Source organism: Pinus tabuliformis, chromosome 5_1 (genome assembly GCF_031772625.1).
Source record: "Pinus tabuliformis cultivar Carrire ecotype Pingquan chromosome 5_1, CPIR1, whole genome shotgun sequence".
Taxonomy (NCBI): Eukaryota; Viridiplantae; Streptophyta; class Pinopsida; order Pinales; family Pinaceae; genus Pinus; species Pinus tabuliformis.
The window spans coordinates 545,966,211-545,977,785 of NC_142305.1; the positions used below are offsets into that span (position 1 = coordinate 545,966,211).

Sequence of the window (11,575 nt, forward strand, 5' to 3'; positions counted from 1 at the left end):
TTAGATTATTGACATTTTATGGTCAATGCTGTAAGGCACAAAAATGTCTATAACAGTTGCCCCCTAAAGTATGAGGCCGTTTATCGGGTGAAATGCTTTATCCAAGAGGGTCCGAAGTTCATCCATTTGCTGGGAGGAGACCTGTAATAAGATACAATACAATACATTATGATTCATACTGCTTTCATGATCTAGCTGAGGCGGGCATTCCCATGCTCAGCTTTATAAATTCATTTTTGTACATAGCACAGACAATCGTCTGATGGTAGACTGATAATTTTGGCGAAATTATCATCCTTTGAGTAGGATGATCATCTGCTGCAATGATGTACATGACAAATGTCTTTATCTTTCCTGAATATATATCGCAGCCCGGATGGATGAAACTAGATTCGGGGTCTTCAAACTCGTTCGATCTTCACTCTAAGTACAAGTCGATCCATGTGAGAATTGCGCTGAAGTCGAACATGGAAAGACATCGCTTGATTACCGGTCAATGATGTAAACCGTTAACAAGCGCGAGAGGAATCACCGATAATGACAATGACCCTCAAGGTACTGCAGTAAAATTCACGTGGTGTGAATAAAGGACTTGGCGTCGAACACCACGCAAAATCTTCTGGTCGAAGGTCATTGATGTATACTTGTCGCCGGAAGTGAGAAAATTGCCATTGAGGCATGCAAGCTTCAAAGTACTGAGGGGGTGTTCCTAGATCAACTTCTTGGATAATGAGCTGATGTTCACAAGAAGCGATCCGTCAAAGGAGGGCCTTAATGAATCCCACATCAGTGACACGGAACAGAGCTAATGATTTTGATGGAGGTGAAAACGATCTGTGACATATGATTCAGGGTGGCGATTATGAATGGATGAAGGATAATGTATGGCAGTGGATGGGACCCGGTTGACTCTTTCTGAACGACTTCTCTTGAACATATGGCGACACTGATGCGATGGATCGGTAGCATTACCCCAAATATGGATGGTATGGCGAGACCATGGTGATGTGACCGGTGAATGAAACAACCCAACCCGATTGTGGTACGGAGGAAAAGTGTCATGTTCAAGAGCGACCTGCTACCATCAAAGTTCTCTTTAGTTTTCTCCCAATTTTCCCCAATCATTGCTGACCAGTACCTCTTTATTTTTTTCAAGCTTGAGGAGGATAACATATGCTTGTTCTATAACCTGCCCTTCGGGCAAGCCCATCGCTATGTTTTAACGAGTCTAGTGATAGTGAAACTCGTTCTCGTCTAAAGACAAGTTTGTCGCTATTTAATGATTTTAACGAGTCTAACGACAAGGATAACTCGGTCCTTTTCATTTTTAGAGAGTCTGAAAAGGTACATAAAGTTAACTCCGAAATTCCTTTTTCGTCATCTAATCCCTTAAGTCCGAAAAAGTATAAAACAATACAGAAGGGATGAGTTTTCGATTGTTTTAACGAGCCGAATAAAACAAGCGCTCGATCTTTTTGTGCAATAATCCCTCAGGCCCAAAAAGATTAAAATCTAGAGGAGGGATAGCACTTCCGGTCGCTTTAACGAGCTGGAAGGCCAAAACTCGGCAATCTTTTCATATTTTACGAGTCAGTTGAAAAGAGCTTAAAGAACACTCGTCTTTTGAGGAACGAGTGATAAACAGGGTTAGCAGCTGATTCCAGGGATAGGTTGGAATTTTCCAATCATGGCAGTGTCACAAGGATGGCTAGGTGAAATCACTCTTCGCAGCTGTTCCTCAAAATGGGTAAACAATCATATGGAGGTGAACGAACGGCCAAATGAAAAGTGGAGGTGACGGTGCAAACACGACCAAGGCTTTAATGGCTGATAAGGTTAACATTCATAGTGGTTATTTACCGGGTGGTGCTTATGTATATTTTTCAACGAGCATGAATTCCGCGTTAAAACTGCTCAAACTTATGTTTATTTTTTAACGAGCATGAACTATGCGCTAAAACTGCTCGGATCTTGCATTTATTTTTTAACGAGCATGAACTTTATGCTAAAACTGCTCGTTTATATGGTCAAATTTTGATTTTTTACCATAACTAGTTTTTCCTCTTTTCAAGGATAGTACTGCATTCTCAATTGCTGCATCAAACTTAGTTAGAAATGAATGACATTTGCTTGAAAATGAGATTAAAACCCTAATATTTCGCTTTGAACTATGTAAAAAGCAATTAAAAAGTGTTTTTACCTCTCATTTTACCATTTCATTTGAACTTGGCTTGTTGGAGCTTTGGAGGTGCCTCTTCCCCCTTGATTTTCACCAGCTGATTTCGGGAGATTCTGTGGACGATTCTTGGCGCCGTCTGGACCAGGTAGGAGCTAAACTCTAGCTCTTTCTTTTCATGGTTTCCTTTTCCCATTTTGTGCCTGTTTTCTTGTTCTCCTGAGCCCCTAGGGTTTTGCTAGGGCGCTCTGCCATCAGCGCAGGCAGTCCATTCGAAACCTGCGTTGAATGTCAAGCTGCCTTAAGGCAGTTTGACCTTCAACGCAGGTAGGACACTTGCCAATTGCGTTGATCATAGAAAAGAAGTTCTATTGCACAGTTTTTGATGAAATTTTGCCAGTTTCTCATCAAATCCAGGAGCTTACTCTTTCTCTTGTTTGTTTTGCAGGGACTTTTAAGCAAAATGACCCTCACATGGCGAGAACGAGAACATGAAGAGGAGGACATGATTGCCCTCCATGACCCTGTCACGGTGAACGCGCTGCGGAACTGTGGCTTGCTGAAGTTCTTCCGTATCTCTAGTATGAGAGCACAGATCTCCTTATTGCAGTATATGCTTGATGCTTGGGATCCTATCAACCAAGTATTTCAGATTAGGGGCAAATCCATCCCCTTGACCATCGTAGACATTTACTTCTTGACTAGGTTGTCAAGGCGGGGTGCCCCCATTTCTTTGTCAGGTTCGGCTCGAGGGAATGACTCCGTGAGAGACTATGTCCGCCAGTATTGCAGGGAAGGTTCCCAGCCAAGCAGAGACGGCAAGGTTGTTATCTGTGAGATTACCGACAGGTCTCTCAGGTCCATTCTGTATACTATTGGTAGGATGGCCGACAGTGCATCTCTTCATGTTGCCAACAGATCTTATGTGCAGCACGCTTTGGAGTGTCTTCAACCGAAAGTATTCAACTGGTGTGATGCAGTACTTCTTCAGATGAAAATTTAGTTGAACAAGGTAAAGGACGGGAAGCTGAAGAACTTTGGATTTGGTTCTATTCTGACTGCCTTTGCCTTGGAGAAAATACCACTGATGCAACCTCAGTATATCGCACTCGACTTGCCTTCTCCTACCGAGCCACGCATGCAGAGATGGGTTGATCACATGTCTAGGCATGCTGGTCAATCTCAGATTTCTTTCACTGATACCTTCTTCAGGTGGTTCGAGCGTCAGGAGATGGTCTATTCCGAGTATCCATACGTTGGTATGGATTTCCGAGGTGATCCGAACTTGGTACTGCCGGATGGCGAACAGTGGGGCGCTATTGGTAAAATCTTCGACCATATTACTGTTTACTGTTCTTATTTATAATGTTCTTGTGCTTTATTCTATCAAGACTTTAATCAAGCTCATGTGTGCATGCAGATGTTGGTCCTGTTCGTCCAGCAATTCGCCCGAGAGTGCCAGTCGCTGCCCCAACAGGAGAGACTGCTGGGAGGGTTATTCTCCGCGATCTTGACGTGACCGAGACCCTTACAGTTGTGCAGGAGTAGGTTGAGAGCCTTACTCTCGGCATTCTCGATGTGAGGATTGATGGGTTACCTTTACAGTTGCAGTGGCATACTACTGGTGTGCCTAGATGATGGACTTGTCTCTTGCGCATGATTGCACAGGCCGTGACGTGCTATCATGAGCATCACTAGGCTAGGGTGCCCCCTAGCATTTTTGGGTTTTTGGGTCATGCGACCGATTTTTGTCTTGGTTATAGAACATTATGTATGAACGATAAACAGCTTATATATATATTTTGATTTTCGGGGTTTATTCTGGTTGAGTTATATGATCCATATGTACAACATTGATGATGTGTCTCTTTTTATAAATGTCGCAAATGTCTATCTAACACATAGTTTGCTAATGAGTCGGTTAATGTGTTTAAGTTCCTGGAAATATGTTGGTATTGAATTAAATCAAACTGTCTTTCCAAAATCTTAACCCTTAGAAACATGCGATAAATAGCTGGATTGCGGACAGAATATATACCATTGAGTTGTAGTATCACGAGTTGTGAGTCTAGCCTGACGATTAGTCGGCGTATACCATGGGTGATGGCATCAGAGAGGAGTTCTATCAATGCGCTATACTCAGCGATATTATTCGTTGATTGCCCAATACACACACCTCTGAAACTCACTAACTCGCCGCTCGGATCAAAAATGGCCCAGGCCGCGGAGGACAGGTTCCGCGAACTACGACTCGCTCTGTCGGCATATCCCACACATGTCTCGGAAAGGTTTGACATCTGCAATAAATGTAAAAAGGTGGATTACTCGACCAAAACAAACACTTTAGCGAAAACAAAATACAACAAAAGCACACAGGTTACTATTTAGGCATAGTAACGCTTGAGGTATAACCCATTGTAGGGTTGCGCCAATGGAATTCCGTCATAATCCATTAACTCGTAGGCTCCTTTTGCTAACACTTGTTTAACAATATAGGGACCCATCCATAAAGAATTAAATTTACCTTCTCCCAATTTGTCGGATTCTTGGTCATAAAGCAAGACCAAGTCACCTTCTGAGAAGACACGGGGTTTGACATTTTTGTCGAACTGCGCCTTGACTCGTTTCTTATGGGATTCGTTAGCCAAACCAGTGTCACGACGGGTTTCATCCAATTCGATTAATTCCAAGAAATGGGCCTCTTCTTCTGAAGTTCCGGGGAGGAGGTCGATTGCGAGTTTAAGGGACGAAATTTCACACTGGACTGGTAAGACTGCCTCCAGGCCATACACCAGTTGGAAAGGTGTGAACCCAGTCGCATTCTTTACCGATGTTCAGTAAGCCCACAAGGCTGAGTACAGGATTAGGTGCCACCTTCTTTCGTGAACTCCGATCATCCTTTGCAACATACGCTTCAGGACCTTGTTGATCGCTTCAACTTATCCATTGGCTTGCGGATAATACGGGGTAGAGCTGTTATGAGATAGCCCTAGCTTGGCAGCTAATTCAACCATCATGTGATTGCGAAAATGCGATCCATGATCTGTAACTATATCCTGTGGAACGCCGAACCTGGCGACTACATGATTGAAAAAGAAAAGGGCAGCTGTTTCACCAGTGTTATCCAATGTAGGCATTGCCTCGGCCCATTTGGTAAAATAGTCAACGGCGACTATAATATACCCATGCCCCCCGGTCGAGGTGGGGTTACATTGCATGAAATCGATGCCCCATTTGGAGAAAGGCCCAACAACAACTATTGGCTGTAAAGGTGCGGGTGGTCTTCTGGTTTTGCTATCAAACATTTGACAAGCATGGCAACTCCTGACTGCGATTATGCAATCTTTGAACATGGTTGGCCAGAAGTATCCTGCTCGTAATATTTTTTGTGTTGTTGCATATCCAGATTGATGCCCCCCACACGCACCTGAATGACACTCATTCAGGGCTTTTTCGGCCTCCTCATGGGTAAGGCACCTCCTCAGAACTGTATCGATACCACGACGGTAAAGTGTATCACCGACGATCATGTAGTCTTTCGCTTTGTATCGTATACGTTTCTGTTCAGAGTTAGAGGTGTTAGGCCTGAACTTTTGGGTTTGGAGATAAATTATGATATCTCCATACCATTCATTGCTTGTAGATATCAGAAACAAACTCTCGTCCACGATTGATTCTTCGGATGTTTCATCGTTGGACGACGATGGGAGATCGCACAATAATTCTGCGAAAACTAGAGCTTTCTTTGATTTGGATTTTACAAATTCCAGATCAAACTCTTGAAGGATCGCTATCCATTTTGAATATTTGCCCCCCAGCAACTGTCGCGACAGTATATAAGTCATGGGGTTGCAATCTGATAAAATGGTAGTTTTCCGAAAGAGGACATAATGTCGAAATCTTTGAATCGCTTGAACAGCTGCAAGCGCTAGTTTTTCAACATAAGAATATTTGCTTTCTGTATCATTTAAGTTCTTACTCAAATAATATATAGGATGTTCAATTCCATCGACTTCTTGAACTAAAACCATCGCAATGGTTGTATCTGCTGCAGCCAGATACAGGTTAAAATCTCTTTGATAGTCCGGGGCATACATTAATGATGCTTTTACTAGAGAATCTTTTAGAGCATCAAAGGAAGCTTGCGCTACCTGATCCCAGACAAAAGGTACATCCTTTTTCAAAAGACGAGTATAACCTTTAGCAAGTTCTGCATAATTTGGAATGAACCTCCTCAGAAAGTTTGCTTTCCCTTGGAGTTTCTGAATCTGAAGCAAATTTGAAGGTGGACGCAAATTAATGATTGCCTGAACCTTGCAAGGGTCGAGACGAATCCCATCGTTGGAGACTACAAAGCCAAGTAAACGACCAGAACTGATGCAAAACACACATTTATGTGGATTGAGTCTTATCTTGTAGTGTCGGCAACGTAGAAATATCGCTCTTAAATGTTGCGGATGATCAGTCCGCTTTCGCGAATGAGCCGAAAGGTCGTCGACATATGGTTGAACGATGTTCTTGATGTCATGGAAGGCATAATTCATTGCCCTCTGAAACGTCGCCACTACGTTCTTTAAACCAAAGGGTAATTTTCGATAAGCGAACGTGCCCCACAGACAAATGAATGCAGTCTTTGACTGGTCCTGTGGGCGGATATTTATTTGATTATACCCGGAAAATCCATCCATAAATGAAAAGATTTCACATCCGGCGCATTCATCAATTATCTGGTCGATGAAGGGTGTAGGGTAGTTGTCCTTCGGACAAGCTTGGTTTACATCCCTATAGTCGACACACACTCTAATCGTCCCTTGTTTCTTCATAATAGGGACAATATTCGATACCCAATCGGTTAAAGGAACCGGGTAGATGAAACCAGCATGGAGAAACTTTTCAACTTCTGCTTTAATGGCAGCGGCTTTCTTGGGGTGCACCTGCCGAAGCCGTTGTCTTACTGGTTTGACATCAGGATACATTTTAATTTCATGTTCAACTATACTCGAGTCAATGCCTGGCACTTCATCATATGACCAAGCAAAGACATCTCTGAATTCGCAGAAAAGAGCGTTATATATTTCCAGTTCTGAAGGAGAACATCCTTTGCCGACATAAATATTCTCTACAACATTTGTTTTAGTCGAGATATTTATGGCTATAGTCTCTTCAATATTGGATAAGTTTCGCTCGGAATCCACCGTCTTTACAGTATTTGATAGGAATTCAAAAACTGAAGGGTGATAAAGGTCTTGTTGAGTATCTTCTTCGTATTTCGGAAGAAGGGAACGATGGTGGTGATCATTCCATGGTGCCCCCTCAATCAACATTGATTGTAAGATTCCTTCGTCAGTCCCATGCACTTTCGACCAAGGATCTAATGGGGTACCATATTCTCTAGACCTATCTACCCAAACGCTTGACGAGCGTTGACTTGGGTCTACCTCCCATGCCTGAAACATTGATTGCTACAATATTTCTATAGGGCTTGGGGGCAAAACCATTGTATGATCCATGTCTTGTTTTTCTGCTACCTTCGTGGAAGATATCATGTTGCAGGTTGCTACCAACGCTATATTTCCTATATAAATAGGAGGTGGAAGCACGAAAGTTCCCATCAATGTGGGGTCTTTCAATAGGCCTACTCCGATATCTTGAAGCGAATGGTTGCTCTCATGGATCATGGGAATGCTTTCAGTAACTTGTGAACCGTTAAGGAGGAAGTTCTGTTGGTCGACGACCGTAATCCCTCCTTGAAAAGGGAATGCAATCTTCCTAAAATAAGTCGACACTACAGCTTGCATGGCATATATCCACGGTCTTCCCAGTAGGATGTTGTAGTCAAGATTCCCATCGATGACTTCGACATCTATCTCCACTGTTTTTCCTCCTAGTTCAATCTCCAAGTTATTTAGGATGTCGTACGGGGTGTACGTCCTTCCGTCGAATGCTTTCAGTGTTGTCGAAGATCGTGACAAGGTTGGAGATCCTAGAGTTTTCCAGCAACTCATCGACATGATACATGTAGATGCCCCCTCATCAATAATTGTTCGGTGAACAGTTTTGTTGAGGGCTTTCACTTGAATAAGGAAAGCTAGTTGAGCTGGTAACTGAGGATCGTATCCTTTGTGGTCGAAGGATACAAGATTGGAATCCTTAGGATCAACCCCACCAATAGTCGATAACAATGCCTGCCTTTGGGATGGACAATTTTGTAGTACCTCAAGAGTCGACATAGCGGATGGCGATTGTGCCAAATCTTCCACTATGTTATAATGCTGCGCCGCTCTGGCGCGAGAATTAAATGTCGACTTGTGTACTACTCCCTTCGGCGGTTTTATTGTTAATTCAGGAATTATTGGTGGGACAACTTCTGTCGAAGTTGTTGTCGAACTATTTGGTTGATCTTTACCTTTGTCGTTCGACAGCTGCAGATTCCCATAATCTTTGTTCCTTGTCGAAATCAAAGCATCATTTTGTTGCTTGGAGATCGACAACATTAGCACTTGCAACGGGGAAGCATTTCCACCATCAACCAGATTTTGACCTAGATTGGAAAACGGATCAGTTAACACAGCTGAAGTTTTCGGACTCTTAAAAAATCTTTTAATCTCAGCTTTGTACGGACATTCTCTTGTCCGATGATCCTCATCACATATTTGACATGGATAATTTGGTTTCCCTTTCGCAGGAGGGTTTGAAGAAGTTTTTTGAGGGGATGACTCGCCTTGTTTCTTCTTCTTCCCTTTGTTTTGCTTCTTCTTGCTTCCTGGTTGATTGGGTTCTTTGCCTTTATCTGCTGATATGGCATTTACTTCCGAAGCAAGAATTTCTTGATTTGCATTTTGATCCGAAGTCTTACGGGCTTTCTTAGACGAAGCCTTTGTCGACTTTGCGTTTGCTGTGCCAATCACACCGTCGCCGGCATGAGAGTCACTATTTGATTTAGGAGGAGGAGGAATTGAAAATTCCGATCTAGTGGCGTCAGGTATTTTGTCGTAAAGCGTGCCAGACTGAGTGTATACTAAGTCTAGATATTGTGCACGAGCAATGACTTGCTCCTCTGTTACGACTCCCCCCTTGGCCACATCTTCCGTTATGGCAGGAAGTAACGACTTTATAAACCATTCAGCTAATAGCTGATCGGGAACGTAAGTCTTCACCATCCTGCGACGACGACGCCACTCATGTATATGATCGGATATATGAGTTGCCGTCATCTGCTTGAAGTTGGTTAATATTTCCGTTCCCGTTTCATACCTTATTGGTAATTGAAAATGGGTTAAGAAAGTCGTGGCTAGGGAACTGAAATTGTCGAAAGAGGCTCTAGGTAATTCAATATACCATTTAGCCGCTGGACCTGTCAATGTCCTCTGAAAAAGGCGAAGCCTTATCGAATCATCATTCAGGGTGTTTGATGAACACCACAGATGAAATGTCATCACGTGATTCGATGGATCTTCGCTTGGATTTCCATTAAATTTAGGAATGTCCGATGGAAGTTTGTGAGGAATCGCTGGCCACCAAGGGGCGTAAGCAATTGGATCGTTCGTTAATCGGTGTAAATCCGGTAATTCTAAAGTTTCCACAAATGGTAACTGTTGATTCAGGTTAGGTGAGGCGTACCCAGGATACGATGGAATCACCTGAACAGTTGGTCTTTGCATACCAGCATAATGTAATTGATGTTGGTATGACTGATATGGTTGGTGGACTTGACCACTGTAAAGTGGTTGGTTTTGACCGTTTTGAATATACGGTTGTCCACTATTCGCAAAGATCTGCTGCTCAGAACCTTGGTACACTTGCTGGAATTGTGGTTGTTGGTATTGCACCAGCCATGGTTGTGAAGCCATGCTCTGTTGTGCTATTCTAACCGACGGACCAAGATGTGGGGTAATTGTACCCGTTTGGACCTGCGTTGCCCCACCAGTTGGCGATTATGGTTGTGTCACAGGGTCAAGGGGCTGTTGCATTACAACCTGAGAAATCTGAGGTTGACACACGACAGGCATCGTTTGAACTTGCGACACTGTTACAATAGCTGGCGTTGTCGGGATGTTCGACACAGGTACACATTGTTGCATAGAATACACAACTCTTGGCTGTTGGGGTAGCATAGGTACCCAACCACTTGTCGTAACTCCAGTATAACCTGAGTATTGTTGAGAACTTCCGTATGGATATCCTCCCGAAGGGGGTAATGAAAGGGCATACTGCCCCCCATACGGTAGCAACCCAGAACTCAAGGGGATTGTTTGCCCTTGGGGATTGGATGGCCCAAATTGACCTCCATAGGGATCAATTTGTCGAGTCTCGACATAAGAGTTACCGGATATTACTCCGGAGGAACAAACTGGAACAGACCACACTGTCGAAATAGTCCCTGAGTGGACTCCTTCTAGCGGTTGCGAGCTAGTTGGGACAGATGGTACACCAGCAAACATCGTCGGAGTGACAGCAGGGAGTTCTGCTGTCGTTGTGTCATTTGACACAGTCCTAGATGTTGATGGTTGCTTAGACATTTTGAGTCTATCCAATAGATTGCCTAGTGATTCTACAGGAACTTCCACTGGTGATGGACTAACTTCTGATGTAGAAGGAAATAGAGTGACCCCTACTCCAAAATGGGTTGGAGTACTTGCTTGCGGATCCTCTACAATTTCCTCTATCGCAATCAGACCAGGTGGAAGAGGAAGACCGTCAGGTCCGTAAAATATTTCGGGTGCCGAAGAAGTGGTTGAATCGACAGCGACAATTGTTTGAGGAACAAGACTCTCTGGACCGGTCACAGACGGAACTGGTTCAGTTACACAAGTACTTGTTCTCAGACTAGGATCAGTGTCACTGTCCCTCTGTGGCTGTTGAACTTCTTCAATAGAGGCAGGGTTTCCAGAAATGTTTGGAGTAACCGGAATCTCAGATGTCATCGGAACACTTGTTCTAACTTTGATAGGAGATTTCGAACCGGTTAAACGAGTTCGCTTTGTCTGTACTGTTTTCGATTCCGGAGACAAAGACGGTTGACTCGCAAGCCTCCGCGAACGACGGGGTTTCAATTGACTTTCTTCCACGATTGCAGATTACTCGATCAACTAAAATACAAAAGGGGAAAGTGTGTTTCCGAATTGAATGAATTTTTTAGACGCTTTAGACACAACTTGCTTTTTCACTTTTAAAGAGTCGAGAAAAAGCTAAAGATGACTCTAGTCTCCTCCGATGTTTTAACGAGCCCGAAGTGACAAATGCTCGGATGGACCTTTTCTGTTATAGAGTCTGAAAAAGGCCAAAAGAAACTGCTCTGGAGATCTAGGCAGAGGGTGTGCCAAACCTTTCGCAAAACCGCAGAATACTTTTTAGGGTACGGGCGGTCGATCTTCGTGAATGCTGTGTTCACTGCATTGC

General features: G+C 43.5%; 1 pseudogene; it reads left to right on the top strand.

The window, feature by feature from the left end:
• The window catches only part of LOC149165958 (3-ketoacyl-CoA thiolase 2, peroxisomal-like), a 44,875-nt pseudogene extending 41,151 nt beyond the window's left edge, over positions 1-3,724 (top strand).
• The last annotated feature ends 7,851 nt before the right edge of the window (positions 3,725-11,575 follow it).